We start from the raw sequence: 18,043 nt of genomic DNA on the forward strand, positions 1-18,043 counted from the left end.
TATTCTCAGGTTTGCCAGGCACCCGTATGTTGCAGCAGTTATCTGGTTGATGTGTGCCTCCGGAGACATGCTCAGTGTTATGTTCACCCCAAGATCTTTCTCCTTGAGCGAGGTTTGCAGTCCTTGGCCACCTAGTCTATACTGTGTGTGTGTGTGTGTGTGTGTGTCATTACATTGTCACTAAATGTCAAAAAATCTGAATATTTGTATTTTCAGAAGACCCCCAGTATGCCACGGAAAATTCAGTTGCCAGGACCTCAGAAAAGAAAGATTTCCAAAGAATCAAGCGAAAGAAATGCTCCGGTCTTGGTAGACAAAATACCTTACAGAATTTTTCTCTGCTTCCGTAGTGGAAAAGATGAAAGGTACTAATGAAGAACCAGTACAACTACCAGATGATGTTTCTTCTGAGGACCCACCCGCATTCTCAAGTACATCTGCAGAAAATAAAAAGAACATACCAAATCAAGATAGTAAAGGCTATGAATCACCACGACCACATTCTACAGCTACTTGCGTAGACATGGACAGTGAAGCGCCACCATGTGATTCAGACCCAGCCATGTGGTTTCCTGTCAGAGAAAAGTATGTGTCCTTTTGGTCAACTGCCACCATAGATACCGAAAATGTGACACCAAAGATATAAATACACATAGGTAATTATTAGTGTAAATGTAATATATTACAAGCTAAAAATTATAGTCGGTTATTCTTAGTCAATAAAATTGAGAAAAATAAAATAAGACGTCTTCGAAACCTAAGCAGCGCTGTATAGCCCTTGTGACTTAGCGCTTCTTTTTGATTATAATAATAATAATAATTCGAAATCTAACATTTTGTTTTTTTTTCGAAAACTGCTGTTTATCATTCATTTTAATTCATTTCTGATTTGTAATTCAATTTAATTACCATGTTTAGGGCCCCCCAAACCTAAAGTGTCCCGGGCCCCCCACGATCTAAACCCGGCCCTAACCATCAGTCACATACATTTAAAACATTCTGGCGACCTCCTCAACCGCATGCGACGTATCAACATCAGAAACAAGAAGCTCTTCAGCCTAGACGTCACATCCCTATTTACTAAAGTAACAAGAGCACAGAGAACTTCGACTTCCCTATTCTCATCGAATTATGTGTTGCTTTTAACTGTTTCTCTATTGAAAATTGTTTCGACAGATTTCCGGTCTACCTATAGGGTCACCATTAAGCGATGTTCTAGCAAACCTATACTTGGAACATCTCGAAGTTGACAGACTCATCATCACTCATAAAAGATTCAACACACTCATCCAGGTCAAGCCCTACATCCAATTCACACGGCACTCTACCTCTACTGGTCCCTTTTCTAATTTCATCTCATTTATACGAACTCTTTGCTTTCTGTATCAACCATGCCTCTGTCCATGACAAAACTTTTCCTTCTTCATCATAAAGTTCCACCTTTGTCAACACTTTTGTGTGGTGCTGTCAAAGGCCTTACAGAAATCCAAATGAACAACATATTTCTCATCGCGGTCCACTGCCTCAAATGCTTTACCGAAAATAGTTCGTCATACCAGAACGGTCCCTTGTGAATCCTCGTCGAGGCTAAGTAATCAAATTATATTCACCAAGAAGGCTTATTATATCGGCTATAAGTGATAATGTTTGCTTTCTATCGACTTTAGGCTTATTGGGCAGTAATTTGATAGGAATTACATCAGGTATTTTTCATATCTCGGAATTTCACTTGCACTCTTTAAGTACCCTTGGAAACATTATGTGAATGATTTAGAAAAACGATAGGTTGGTGAATTAAACACGTGTGCAACATTTGGGTGTCGTTATTGTGGAAACGGTGGAGGATGAAGATGATGTGTTCAGTTTACCAGTCTTGATAGAAGTACAACATACGCTTATATGCTGGAGGCAGGCGAGGCAAAGCAGTTGGAGGCAGTCACTTGAAGAAAAATCCACTAGTGGAAGTAGGTCATGGGAATAGGTTAGACAAGCGTTGAATAAATCCCTGTATCAAGATGTTGCTGTCTTGTCTGTCTGACACAGCAACATTTATTTATGTTTATTTAGTAGTATGGAGATCAGAATTGTGCCGGAATCCAAATGAGATCAGAAATGTAGAATAACCTTCAGACTTTGTGAGAATAAGACATGCACAATCAAGACATTTATCTAAGGGGACGTTTCGCCACAAATGGATTTTTCACTTTTAATACGGAGACAGAAAAAAACCCCGACAGGTTAAGGTCACAAATCGGAAATGAGTAGGCCTCCAATCCTATCACCCTTGAAGACAGTTTTGGTTGAGCACAAGCATTCTGGGAAGCCTAGAGAAGCTACATCTCCTTGGTGCACGTTACTTTCTATTTTTCAGGTTGATGATTCAACAAATGTTTCAACTACGTTATAGGATGTCTTTATCAGCATCTTTACAAAGCTTTCATTGTGTTTTTGCGTTTGGCATATTCCAGCTCCTTAACATAATTAATATTTTTTATCTTTAATATTCTGACTTAATTCAGTGATCGGGGTTTCAATTTCATTGATGAAAGCAATTATGGCTTTTGACTAAGTATTATTATTACCCTATTTCAAATTTTTATGTAGCCAGGAATAGTGTAAATAAAAATTAATAAAAAATAATAAGTATTAACAGGATCTTATTACTGGGTGACAAGAGGTAAGATATATCATTCGTAATTAGAAAATTTCAGGGGTGAGCATTTAATTAAAGAATGAAATTTTTTCCTGTAACTTATGATTTAGAAATAAATTACCTGATATCAAATAAAGATGATGCACACTGCAGAATTACAGCCCTTTTTTTCTTATGAGAAAGGCGATTACCTCGACCACCACTCATTTTAGGCTTCAATTATATTTTTCCTTCATTCGCATAAAATATAATGTTTATATATAAAGATTACTCGAAGCAATGAAATTAGAGCTATTCTATATATACAGGCAAGACAATTTACAAAGTCATGCATACAACTAATGCTGTTTAATCAATATTTCACTACAAATATATAAACTTATCAATAGTTTCAAGTGTAATGAATTAATAATATATAGTACAATGTGTTCCATTACAAATAAAATGAACATTTATGTATACAAGGTTTTTACTGCAATGTTGCATGCAGTCCATGACCAAAACAAAACATATATACTGTGCATAAACTCTATGAGGAATTGTATATTTCCTCGTCATTAAGATTACTGAAGTTGCACCAGTAACAAAATTTACTTTCTTCAAACATTACAGCATAGATCAATGATCACTATACAGTAATTACTGTTGTACATTCGTGTATATTATAATATATAAGCAAATATTGTTTGAACCCCTTACACATCCTTATAACAAATAAGGTTTATTGAAAAAATAAAATAAATTCATCAGATCGCTCTCGGTCTCGGTCTTCAAGGGAAAAATAATGTGAAAGTACTGAATATGCGTTTAAGGCAGATTCCCATTCTCCTCCCATATCTTTCTTGTGGTGTCTGAAGATTGGTTCGTCATCTCTTCATCAGCTGTGGCAGCCTCACTATCCTCCAGAGCTAATTCTTTGATCTTCTGAGACAAAGCTTGAGAATGAGGACGGTAACTGGGGAATAAAAAGTTCGACAGTGAATACGGTAATATATCAATAATTTAAGAAAAAATGTTAGCAACTATATAATAGTATGTCAGTGCTGTCAGCTAGGCCTATATACCTTGTACGTACATGTACTTGTAGAAATAAAAGATATTACAGTAACTAATTCCAAATATGAATAGGTTTAAATTTTACCTGTAGTTTTTATATTAAAAACAAGCACTGAAACCGTATGGGTCACATTACGCAAAGTGTATCTTAATAAATTTCTTCCCAATTTGACACATTTTCTTCCAGTTACAGAGGAGCACTCAGCTTTATTCTCGCTGAACATTATAACATTCAGCCCACTTGAAAATTTGGTATACGTACATCGCCTTGGAAGACCGTGTCCTCAATGGATGCTGATCAGAGTAACATGCTCTACCCTACTAATGTTAGTGTTATCTACTAAGGAAGATCTACTACAATAATTTACTTTGTAGAAAGTCGAAACTAAATATACCCACTTTATTATATTGTTGCTATACAAAACTGACAAGTGTATGAATAAGACACATGCGAAACACTTGGGTATCTTAATTGCCTGGAGAGTGCTTCGGGGGTCAACGCCCCCTCGGCCCGGTCTGTGACCAGGCCTCATGGTGGATCAGGGCCTGATCAACCAGGCTGTTATTGCTGGCCGCACGCAATCCAACATACGAACCACAGCCCGGCTGGTCAGGTACTGACTTTAGGTGCTTGTCCAGTGCCTGCTTGAAGACAGCCAGGGGTCTACTGGTAATCCCCCTTATGTATGCTGGGAGGCAGTTGAACAGTGGAGAAGTTTCACCAATCAGTCGTTTCATTACCTCATTACAGAGAATAATTCTTGAGGTGGTGGAAAATATGAAATATTTTGAGGTGATCATTCCCTCAGCCTAAATAAATATGTTGAAGACTTTGGAAGACGTGAAGTAGTAGTCTGAGGTGTAAATCCCTCAGCCTTGAAAAGTGTTCAGCCCATCATCAAGACTGACGGACTGAAGGCCTTCTTTGAAGGAAGTGGGATTGATCACTTCCAACTAATTCTTCACGTCTTCCCTCGTCTCCAGCAGATTCAGCCATGCTGACAGACTGATTATCTTTTAACTGCTTCTTCGTGTCTTCCACCGCCCTCAGGATTATTCCCTGAATTGGATTTATAAAGTCACTCGTCAGAGTATACCACATTATCACTCTCCCTCACACTGATCATAACAACAGTCTTCCTCTCACTAATCCTGACCACAGTGCCACGCTCCCTCACACTGACCAGTGTCATTCTCACACTGACTACCATGCCACACTCCATGGTTTTTGTGCCCCACCACTGTACCACTGTAGGTAGAAGTCACTGTTAATTCCATAGTGAGGACAGTGACTATCCAGTCTATCCAAGACCCAAAAGTGATTAACATTTAAATTTTAAAGTTGTCCGTTTTTTCTTGGTTATCTTGTTGCCAGACTCACAACCGTTTCTTTTAATATGCATATATGTGGTTAACAATGCAAAACAAGCCAACTAGGGATGGAAATCTTCAGCTGAAAATATTTATCTTAGGTGGAACTCTTTCATTGAGCTAAAGATTTCCATTCCCACATGGATTGTTTGCACTGTTGAGATTATCTGTTTACGATGGCATTGCATTTGTGGTTAAATATAACCGGATCGTGTACCATAACTTAACCCAACTTAAACTGACCTAAATTAATCTAACTTGTATAAATATAGTACATTAAGTCAAAAAATGATGTAGTAAACTGAGGTCAGGTGGTACTGTGTAACTTTAATTGGGTCATATCGAGTTAAAGGGCTCTTGATAACTTATAGTTTAAGCATACAATATTAAGTGGGTTTCGCAATGGATATCATTTTATGTTGTCCAAGTTTATATATATATATATATATATATATATATAATATATATATATTATATATATATTATATATATATTATATATATATGTATATATATATGCTGGTGTCTTTTTCTGTCTCATAAACACGCTAGATAACAGGGATATCTTGCTACTCCAACTTACACTTTGGTCACACTTCACAGACATGCACATGCATATATATATACATACATCTAGGTTTTTCTCCTTTTTCTACATAGCTCTTGTTCTTCTTTATTTCTTCTATTGTCCAAGGGGAAGTGGAAAAGAATCTTTCCTCCGTAAGCCATGCGTGTCGTATGAGGCGACTAAAATGCCGGGAGCAATGGGCTAGTAACCCCTTCTCCTGTAGACATTTACTAAAAAAGAGAAGAAGAAAAACTTTATAAAACTGGGATGCTTGAATGTGCGTGGATGTAGTGCAGATGACAAGAAACAGATGATTGCTGATGTTATGAATGAAAAGAAGTTGGATGTCCTGGCCCTAAGCGAAACAAAGCTGAAGGGGGTAGGGGAGTTTCGGTGGGGGGAAATAAATGGGATTAAATCTGGAGTATCTGAGAGAGTTAGAGCAAAGGAAGGGGTAGCAGTAATGTTGAATGATCAGTTATGGAAGGAGAAAAGAGAATATGAATGTGTAAATGCAAGAATTATGTGGATTAAAGTAAAGGTTGGATGCGAGAAGTGGGTCATAATAAGCGTGTATGCACCTGGAGAAGAGAGGAATGCAGAGGAGAGAGAGAGATTTTGGGAGATGTTAAGTGAATGTATAGGAGCCTTTGAACCAAGTGAGAGAGTAATTGTGGTAGGGGACCTGAATGCTAAAGTAGGAGAAACTTTTAGAGAGGGTGTGGTAGGTAAATTTGGGGTGCCAGGTGTAAATGATAATGGGAGCCCTTTGATTGAACTTTGTATAGAAAGGGGTTTAGTTATAGGTAATACATATTTTAAGAAAAAGAGGATAAATAAGTATACAAGATATGATGTAGGGCGAAATGACAGTAGTTTGTTAGATTATGTATTGGTAGATAAAAGACTGTTGAGTAGACTTCAGGATGTACATGTTTATAGAGGGGCCACAGATATATCAGATCACTTTCTAGTTGTAGCTACACTGAGAGTAAAAGGTAGATGGGATACAAGGAGAATAGAAGCATCAGGGAAGAGAGAGGTGAAGGTTTATAAACTAAAAGAGGAGGCAGTTAGGGAAAGATATAAACAGCTATTGGAGGATAGATGGGCTAATGAGAGCATAGGCAATGGGGTCGAAGAGGTATGGGGTAGGTTTAAAAATGTAGTGTTAGAGTGTTCAGCAACTAACCCATCTCTTTGGGAAGGACCTACTTCCACTGGGGAATCCCGCTTACCAGTGAATTTGCCCTCGTCTGCTTCACCTGACGTTACTATATAAGCGCCAGGATTCTTTCTTCTGCTTCAGAATCTCCACGACTATGGTGCTGTTCGCACCTACTCCTAGGTTGAGGGACTGATTACCTCATCTTCTGTACATAGTTCTACTGTCTTCAAGTTATGTCCTAGAATTTGTATTGATAAAGCCACTGGATGGCGAAACGTCTACAATAAAGATACCCAGATGTTGCACATGTGTCTTACTCTCATCTTGTCGGTATTATATACCATTCGTACACAGAAGTTGCAGAGATTGGTGGATGATTTTGGTAGGGTGTGCAAAAGAAGAAAATTAAAAGTGAATACAGGAAAGAGTAAGGTTATGAGGATAACAAAAATATTAGGTGATGAAAGATTGGATATCAGATTGGAGGGAGAGAGTATGGAGGAGGTGAATGTATTCAGATATTTGGGAGTGGACGTGTCAGCGGATGGGTCTATGAAAGATGAGGTGAATCATAGAATTGATGAGGGGAAAAGGGTGAGTGGTGCACTTAGGAGTCTGTGGAGACAAAGAACTTTGTCCTTGGAGGCAAAGAGAGGAATGTATGAGAGTATAGTTTTACCAACACTCTTATATGGGTGTGAAGCATGGGTGATGAATGTTGCAGCGAGGAGAAGGCTGGAGGCAGTGGAGATGTCATGTCTGAGGGCAATGTGTGGTGTGAATATAATGCAGAGAATTCGTAGTTTGGAAGTTAGGAGGAGGTGCGGGATTACCAAAACTGTTGTCCAGAGGGCTGAGGAAGGGTTGTTGAGGTGGTTCGGACATGTAGAGAGAATGGAGCGAAACAGAATGACTTCAAGAGTGTATCAGTCTGTAGTGGAAGGAAGGCGGGGTAGGGGTCGGCCTAGGAAAGGTTGGAGGGAGGGGGTAAAGGTTTTGTGTGCAAGGGGCTTGGACTTCCAGCAGGCGTGCGTGAGCGTGTTTGATAGGAGTGAATGGAGACGAATGGTTTTTAATACTTGACGTGCTGTTGGAGTGTGAGCAAAGTAACATTTATGAAGGGGTTCAGGGAAACCGGCAGGCCAGACTTGAGTCCTGGAGATGGGAAGTACAGTGCCTGCACTCTGAAGGAGGGGTGTTAATATTGCAGTTTAAAAACTGTAGTGTAAAGCACCCTTCTGGCAAGACAGTGATGGAGTGAATGATGGTGAAAGTTTTTCTTTTTCAGGCCACCCTGCCTCGGTGGGAATCGACCAGTGTGATAATAAAAAAAATTAAAAAATATATATATATATATATATATATATATATATATATATATATATATATATATATATATATATATATATATATATATATATATATATATATATGTTGCAGGTGTATGGTGTAGGAGGTAGGTTACTGAAAGTAGTGAAGAGTTTGTACGAGGATAGTGAGTCGCCGAGCTCTCAGTAGTAGTACCAGTTCCTAGTAACCAGTTACCAGTAACCAGTGTACCAATAGATGACTCACTACCAACCGTCTGTGTGAATCATTGACTGTATTCATATTGCTGCTGACGATAGCAGGATTTCAAACACCCTCACCCTGTATGTGAGTCAGCCGAAGATAGGCAGCAGAGAGAGGCAGGTCGGCTGTTGGCGCTTCCCATACTTCCCGATATATATTATACGTACTACCAGCCTACGTGAGTATTTTTACCCATCCACGTATCGAAAACCCACATGACATAGGAGGTAGGTTACTGAAAGCAGTGAAGAGTTTTTACGAGGATAGTGAGGCTCAAGTTAGAGTATGTAGGAAAGAGGGAAATTATTTCCCAGTAAAAGTAGGCCTTAGACAAGGATGTGTGATGTCACTGTGGTTGTTTAATATATTTATAGATGGGGTTGTAAGAGAAGTAAATGCGAGGGTCTTGGCAAGAGGCGTAGAGTTAAAAGATAAAGAATCAAACATAAAGTGGGAGTTGCCACAGTTGCTCTTTGCTGATGACACTGTGCTCTTGAGAGATTCTGAAGAGAAGTTGCAGAGATTGGTGGATGAATTTGGTAGGGTGTGCAAAAGAAAATTAAAAGTGAATACAGGAAAGAGTAAGGTTATGAGGATAACAAAAAGATTAGGTGATGAAAGATTGGATATCAGATTGGAGGGAGAGAGTATGGGGGAGGTTAATGTATTCAGATATTTGGGAGTGGACGTGTCAGCGGATGGGTCTATGAAAGATGAGGTGAATCATAGAATTGATGAGGGGAAAAGGGTGAGTGGTGCACTTAGGAGTCTGTGGAGACAAAGAACTTTGTCCTTGGAGGCAAAGAGGGGAATGTATGAGAGTATAGTTTTACCAAAGCTCTTATATGGGTGTGAAACATGGGTGATGAATGTTGCAGTGAGGAGAAGGCTGGAGGCAGTGGAGATGTCATGTCTGAGGGCAATGTGTGGTGTGAATATAATGCAGAGAATTCGTAGTTTGGAAGTTAGGAGGAGGTGCGGGATTACCAAAACTGTTGTTCAGAGGGCTGAGGAAGGGTTGTTGAGGTGGTTCGGACATGTAGAGAGAATGGAGCGAAACAGAGTGATTTCAAGAGTGTATCAGTCTGTAGTGGAAGGAAGGCGGGGTAGGGGTCGGCCTAGGAAAGGTTGGAGGGAGGGGGTAAAGGAGGTTTTGTGTGCGAGGGGCTTGGACTTCCAGCAGGCATGCGTGAGCGTGTTTGATAGGAGTGAATGGAGACAAATGGCTTTTAATACTTGACGTGCTGTTGGAGTGTGAGCAAAGTAACATTTATGAAGGGGTTCAGGGAAACCAGCAGGCCGGACTTGAGTCCTGGAGATGGGAAGTACAGTGCCTGCACTCTGAAGGAGGGGTGTTAATGTTGCAGTTTAAAAACTGTAGTGTAAAGCACCCTTCTGGCAAGACAGTGATGGAGTGAATGATGGTGAAAGTTTTTCTTTTTCGGGCCACCCTGCCTTGGTGGGAATCGGCAGTTGGAGGTAGTGGAGATGTCCTGTCTAAGGGCAATGTGTGGTGTAAATATTATGCAGAAAATTAGGAGTGTGGAAATTAGGAGAAGGTGTGGAGTTAATAAAAGCATTAGTCAGAGGGCAGAAGAGGGGTTGTTGAGGTGGTTTGGTCATTTAGAGAGAATGGATCAAAGTAGAATGACATGGAAAGCATATAAATCTATAGGAGAAGGAAAAAGGGGTAGGGGTCATCCTCGAAAGGGTTGGAAAGAGGGGGTAAAGGAGGTTTTGTGGGCGAGGGGCTTGGACTTCCAGCAAGCGTGCATGAGCGTGTTAGATAGGAGTGAATGGAGACGAATGATACTTGGGACCTGACGATCTGTTGGAGTGTGAGCAGGGTAATATTTAGTGAAGGGATTCAGGGAAACCGGTTATTTTTATATAGTCGGACTTGAGTCCTGGAAATGGGAAGTACAATGCCTGCACTTTAAAGGAGGGGTTTGGGATATTGGCAGTTTGGAGGGATATGTTGTGTATCTTTATACTTATATGCTTCTAAACTGTTGTATTCTGAGCACCTCTGCAAAAGCAGTGATAATGTGTGTGTGGTGAAAGTGTTGAATGATGAAAGTATTTTCTTTTTGGGGATTTTCTTTCTTTTTTGGGTCACCCTGCCTCGATGGGAGACGACCGACTTGTTGAAAAAAAAATATATAAATATATAAATATAAATATATATATAAATATATATATAAATATATATATAAATATATATATAAATATATATATAAATATATAAATATTTTTTTTTTTTTTTAACAAGTCGGCCGTCTCCCACCGAGGCAGGGTGACCCAAAAAAGAAAGAAAATCCCCAAAAAGAAAATACTTTCATCATCATTCAACATTTTCACCACACTCGCACATTATCACTGTTTTTGCAGAGGTGCTCAGAATACAACAGTCTAGAAGCATACACATATAAAGATGCACAACATATCCCTCCAAACTGCCAATATCCCAAACCCCTCCTTTAAAGTGCAGGCATTGTACTTCCCATTTCCAGGACTCAAGTCCGACTATATGAAAATAACCGGTTTCCCTGAATCCCTTCACTAAATATTACCCTGCTCACACTCCAACAGATCGTCAGGTCCCAAGTACCATTCGTCTCCATTCACACCTATCTAACACGCTCACGCACGCTTGCTGGAAGTCCAAGCCCCTTGTCCACAAAACTTCCTTTACCCCCTCTCTCCAACCCTTTCGAGGACGACCCCTACCCCGCCTTCCTTCTCCTATAGATTTATATGCTTTCCATGTCATTCTACTTTGATCCATTCTCTCTAAATGACCAAACCACCTCAACAACCCCTCTTCTGCCCTCTGACTAATGCTTTTATTAACTCCACACCTTCTCCTAATTTCCACACTCCGAATTTTCTGCATAATATTTACACCACACATTGCCCTTAGACAGGACATCTCCACTGCCTCCAACCGCCGATTCCCACCAAGGCAGGGTGGCCCGAAAAAGAAAAACTTTCACCATCATTCACTCCATCACTGTCTTGCCAGAAGGGTGCTTTTCACTACAGTTTGCACGAGTATTTCTTAACCAGGGATATCAATACCCTTTGGGGTATGTGAACCAAATAATGGAGGTATGGGACTCGATCTCTGAAGAATTAAAAAAAATTGTTAGATTTGAATAAACTATCACCTGTTCTGTTCCTAGCTATCCATATGTAAAGTAGAAACCAAGGTATTGACATCTTTCGAAGTCATACTGGTAACTAATATGGCCGGTGATGATTTTGACAGTCCGGCGAAGAGGGTATGACGACATACTGGGCAATCCATTGGGGGTTTGTAATCGTAAAAATGTTAAGAACCCCTGGTTTAGGTTAGGTTAGGCAAGGTTTGTCAGGAAACAGGTGTTTTCTGACGCGGGTCTTAGATGATGACCCGCCGTTGGAACTTTTGGTCATCTGACTGAAGACTTCCGCTGGCTTACCGGTCCATCCCTTTAAAAATTATGGTCATAGTTATAACCATTTCTTTTTTCATTAACCCCCTCAAAAAGTAAGTTTAACCAAATAATTTTAACTCTAAGGGAAATATAGTATGTTGTTTCAATTACTCCCCTCCTCTAAATATAACAATAATAATAATAGTAATAATAATAATGATAATAATAATAATGATAGTAATAATAATGATAGTAATATTAATGATAGTAATAATAATAATAATAATAATAATAATAATAATAATAATAATAATAATAATGATAGTAAAATAATAATGATAGTATTATTAATAATAATAATAATAATAATAATAATAATAATAATAATAATAATAATAATAAAATAATATTTTATACCAATTTGCACAAAAATTAATATTGTACACTGAAATATGCATTTTCAACAAACTTGGTGAAGCTCCTAAATCAGTTATTAATCCTAGTTATTCTGTTCATGAGAAACACTCAACCCATAAAGATTATACAGAGCGATGAGAAGCAATCATGTTTGATCACAGGAACGGAAGGGCAGCTCCAATTCCTTAGAAAAAGAGCCCTTCACCATCGTCAAGGGACTCTGAGACGGTGTATTATTTAAAATATTTTAAAACTGACTTGAAGACGAGCCTTGGCTTGATCTAATTATATTATGAGAGAAAATAGATATATGGTTTGGAAAAAGAAGTTTTTAACAACTGTGCTACTCACAAATATATTATTCACAGTGCTGCAATAAACCTATTTATTTTCAGCTTACTGATTAACATTACTTTTAACGGGAAGCGCTGAACCTGTAAGGAATATACATAACCTGAGGGAATGTGAGGCATCATCAAGCACTGTGTTTTGTCAAATTTTCTATGATGTTGAAACTAAAATACTAAACCTGAAAGGACCCCAATGGAAATAAGTCACTCTGTCTGACTTTTTTGGATTATCCTAGGTTCTGTACACATATGCTGCTATTTATGGTAATTCTATGTAACTGTATTTGTGTATACTTGAATAAACTTACTGACTTAATTCACACCAACTTACTAGAAGTAATATCCGGCGCCAGTAAAGGCAGAAGTTACTGCACACACCCTAAGTGCTCTCTTGTTGTGGAACACCACCTTCTTCACCCGCTTCAGGAAGGAAATATTCCTCTCACTCATATTAGCAGGACTGAGAGCTCTTGTTAGGCAGCCAAGATGAAAGTTGGAGGAGGTTACCTCGCATCTCCCCGCCATCAGCGACACTGGACTGCCGGGAGGCAACTCACGCTTATGTATAACTTGTCTGTCTTTATCCGACACGAGGAAGCGCTAAACCCGTAGGGGTCATAGTGGAGACTGGGCATTGAGGGGAAAATAAAATCTAGTTTGATCAAAGAAAGTCGAGGTTGGCTCAGATTCCTTGGATCAAGTCATTCATCGTGATCAAAATATCCTCCGTGAAAGAAAAAAAAAAACGTTTTTTTCAACATTTTGAAAAAATAAATATATTTACCTAATTACTATTAAAATTTCATACTTACAGCATATTATTATAAAAAGATATTTACATATAATATATACTCAAGTATTCAGACCTTATTTATGCTTCTAAGTATGGTCATTATTATTTTTATTATTACAATTATATTTTTTCAACACCGGCCGTTTCCCACCGAGGCAGGGTGACCTAAAAAAGAAAAATAAGGTGTAATGTATATAGAATGTAATATATACAGAATGTATACAGAAAGGGTTACTAACTGTAATGCCGTATGGATCATACAGGTGGCACTAAGACAGCAGGACCTACCTGTACAAACACAGCAATTGTGTATTTAAAATAATGGCCAATATTATACAAATAAATAATGTATGGCTTAACACAATATTTTAATTAAAACCACAAGAGTGTAATAACCAACCTTTTGTAATGAAGCAAAGATAGTGTATTTCTTAATGTAGCATACCCTCATTAATGTAGCATACCCTCATTAATGTAGCATACCCTCATTAATGTGGTACACCCTCATTAATGTAGCATACCCTCATTAATGTAGCATACCCTCATTAATGTGGTATACCCTCATTAATGTGGTATACCCTCATTAATGTGGTATACCCTCATTAATGTAGCATACCCTCATTAATGTGGTATACCCTCATTAATGTAGCATACCCTCATTAATGTAGCATACCCTCATTAATGTGGTATACCCTCATTAATGTGGTATACCCTCATTAATGTAACATACCCTCATTAATGTGGTATACCCTCATTAATGTAGCATACCCTCATTAATGTAGCATACCCTCATTAATGTGGTATACCCTCATTAATGTAGCATACCCTCATTAATGTAGCATACCCTCATTAATGTAGCATACTCTCATTAATGTGGTATACCCTCATTAATGTAACATACCCTCATTAATGTGGTATACCCTCATTAATGTAGCATACCCTCATTAATGTAGCATACCCTCATTAATGTGGTATACCCTCATTAATGTGGTATACCCTCATTAATGTAGCATACCCTCATTAATGTAGCATACCCTCATTAATGTAGCATACCCTCATTAATGTAGCATATCCTCATTAATGTGGTATACCCTCATTAATGTAGCATACCCTCATTAATGTAACATACCCTAATTAATGTAGCATACCCTCATTAATGTGGTATACCCTCATTAATGTAGCATACCCTCATTAATGCAACATACCCTCATTAATGTAGCATACTCTCATTAATGTGGTATACCCTCATTAATGTGGTATACCCTCAATAATGTGGCATACCCTCATTAATGTGGCATACCCTCATTAATGTAGCATTCCCTCATTAATGTGGTATACTCTCATTAATGTAGCATACCCTCATTAATATAGCATACCCTCATTAATGTAGCATACCCTCATTAATGTATCATACCCTCATTAATGTGGTATACCCTCATTAATGTGGTATACCCTCATTGATGTAGCATACCCTCATTAATGTGGTATACCCTCATTAATGTAACATACCCTCATTAATGTAGCATACCCTCATTAATGTAGCATACCCTCATTAATGCAGCATACCCTCATTAATGTAGCATACCCTCATTAATGTAGCATACCCTCTAATGTAGCATACTCTCATTAATGTAACATACCCTCATTAATGTAGCATACCCTCATTAATGTAACATACCCTCATTAATGTAGCATACCCTCATTAATGTGGTATACCCTCATTAATGTGGTATACCCTCATTAATGTAACATACCCTCATTAATGTAGCATACCCTCATTAATGTGGTATACCCTCATTAATGTAACATACCCTCATTAATGTAACATACCCTCATTAATGTAGCATACCCTCATTAATGTAGCATACCCTCATTAATGTGGTATACCCTCATTAATGTAACATACCCTCATTAATGTAGCATACCCTCATTAATGTGTATACCCTCATTAATGTGGTATACCCTCATTAATGTAGCATACCCTCATTAATGTAGCATACCCTCATTAATGTGGTAAACCCTCATTAATGTAACATACCCTCATTAATGTAGCATACCCTCATTAATGTAGCATACCCTCATTAATGTAGCATACCCTCATTACTGTACCATGCCCTCATTAATGTAACATACCCTCATTAATGTAGCATACCCTCATTAATGTAACATACCCTCATTAATGTAGCATACCCTCATTAATGTAGTATACCCTCATTAATGTAGCATACCCTCATTAATGTAACATACCCTCATTAATGTAGCATACCCTCATTAATGTAGCATACCCTCATTAATGTAGCATACCCTCATTAATGTAACCTACCCTCATTACTGTACCATGCCCTCATTAATGTAACATACCCTCATTAATGTAGCATACCCTCATTAATGTAACATACCCTCATTAATGTAGCATACCCTCATTAATGTAGCATACCCTCATTAATGTAGCATACCCTCATTAATGTAATATACCCTCGTTAATGTAGCATACCCTCATTAATGTGGCATACCCTCATTGGTGTGGCATACCCTCATTAATGTGGCATACCCTCATTCATGTGGCATACCCTCATTAATGTGGCATACCCTCATTAATGTAGCTTACTCTTGTTAATGTGGCATACCCTCATTAATGTGGCATGCCCTCATTAATGTAGCATACCCTCATTAATGTGGCATACCCTCATTAATATAGCATACCCTTGTTAATGTGGCATACCCTCATTAATGTGGCATGCCCTCATTAATGTAACATACCCCTCATTAATGTGGCATGCCCTCATTAATATAGCATACTCTCAATATGGCATGCCCTCATTAATGTAACACCCTCATTAATGTAGCATACCCTCATTCATGTGGCATACTTTCATTAATGTAGCATGCCGTCATTAATGTAGCATAACCTCATGCAAACATTGTAAGTGAACAATTGATTACTATTAAATTTCTCCTGTTTTCTTTTTATTTCTTTAGCTGCTTTCATAAACGCTCAATTCCTTTCTCAGTTTGAATTTTTGTAAACATTCTCTATCGAGATCAGCAAGTTTATCTTAAGAAAAAACGTTTACAACTGGAACAAATTTTTAGATTCCGAGCATATTAGTATCAACATCTCACTTTTGTTATGATTTTATTTTGTTTTATTTTGGTATTTCATTTTTTACTTTACTTTTTATGCTGTTAGTACTGTATTTTATACTGTAAGGTTTAGGATAAACACTGTACTACACAGTTTATTTCCCAGTAATTTGGCATAAAAAACATGGTCGTAAGTCGAGTGGTCATACGTCGAGCAGGTCGTAAGTCGGATGGTAGGTGTACAGCACATTCATTAATTACCTTAAAATATTTTTAGTCTTAATGTAGGGTGAGAGGCGAGTTTTATTTGTAGGAAGTCAGGTTTGGGAAGTATGGGCAACCAGCCAGGGAAGCCCTCCCCACCTCATCCACACGTAATGTAAACAAACCAGGCGGACTCACCTGGTTTTCGTCACTTTACGTTGTGTACAAGTTGTCTCCACGTTGATACAGTAGAATAAATAAAGAGAAACACTCCCATTTTCATGTAACATTATTTTTAGAAGAAATGGCGCCTCGAGTGAAGGCATACTTAGGTACAGGTACACAAATGTATAATCATCAGTTATAATAATATAGGGATGTAGTCCGCCTGGGCTACATAGCTACACGATATTTAATATAGCCCAGAGCCATATTATTACCATCAACATACAATGTTCACTGAGTTTAATCATTTGTAACAACTACCTTTAGATGCCATCATAAACAAAGGGAGAGGTAATGAATTCAAGCCGAGAATTGTAAACAAAAGCGTTATGTATTAAGGGGAGTGACATAATGTTTTCCCTCCGCCTGGCTACCACACCTCCATAGTATATAAGCATAAAATCTTTATATGCTATGTAACGTGTTTCTTATATAATTCTGAAGAAAATATCATAGATGGATTAATGAAAATGCCTATTAATGTAAAATAAGACATTTAATGTGCCTAAGTGATTATTATTAGTATTACGTAATGTTTTTCTTCCACCTGGCAACAACCCCTCCATAGCATATAAACAGCATGTTTATATGCTATGTAACATGTTTCTTATATAATTTTGAAGAAAATATCATAGATGAATTAATGAAAATGTCTATACTGACGTAAAATTAGACATTTAATGTGCCCAAGAGTGATTATTATTACATAATAGAGATGTGCTCGTAGAGAATGTAAACAAACCAGGTGGCATGCACCGTATTTGAAAGAGCACTTGCCATATAAAAAGTTTTGGTCATAATTTGAGATCGCCGTATTAGCAGAATGCCGTAAGGCGAAATGCCAAAAAGCGGGGCCCTACTGTACATATCTTTTACAGTTCTTTTATTTGCTTACTTATTTTAGGGATAAGGTTAACAGATAAAACACCAATCTTTCTTGATAAATGTTTTAAAACTTTAATTTTCTATCAGTTTATAATAAATAAAATTTATATATTAAAAAAATCCTTCCAAATAAACTATTATGTATACCCTATATACAATTTCCTGAGCTAAATATATATTAAGTTCAAAGCATATAAACACAAAACTAGTGCAGACATACAAACAGCACACGAAGAAGTATCATCATCTAAAGATATTAAGACAACGATACTAGGTTCT

General features: G+C 37.8%; 1 long non-coding RNA gene across 1 annotated transcript; it reads right to left on the bottom strand.

Moving 5' to 3' along the window:
- Window positions 1-1,807: 1,807 nt before the first annotated feature.
- LOC128694258 (uncharacterized) lies at window positions 1,808-13,278 on the bottom strand. Its single transcript, XR_011393089.1, has 2 exons — window positions 12,905-13,278; window positions 1,808-3,608 (listed from the first exon to the last, which is right to left on the bottom strand). It is a non-coding gene; the product is annotated as an uncharacterized lncRNA (long non-coding RNA).
- Between the last annotated feature and the right edge of the window lie 4,765 nt (window positions 13,279-18,043).

This window comes from Cherax quadricarinatus, chromosome 43 (assembly GCF_038502225.1).
Source record: "Cherax quadricarinatus isolate ZL_2023a chromosome 43, ASM3850222v1, whole genome shotgun sequence".
NCBI lineage: Eukaryota > Metazoa > Arthropoda > Malacostraca > Decapoda > Parastacidae > Cherax > Cherax quadricarinatus.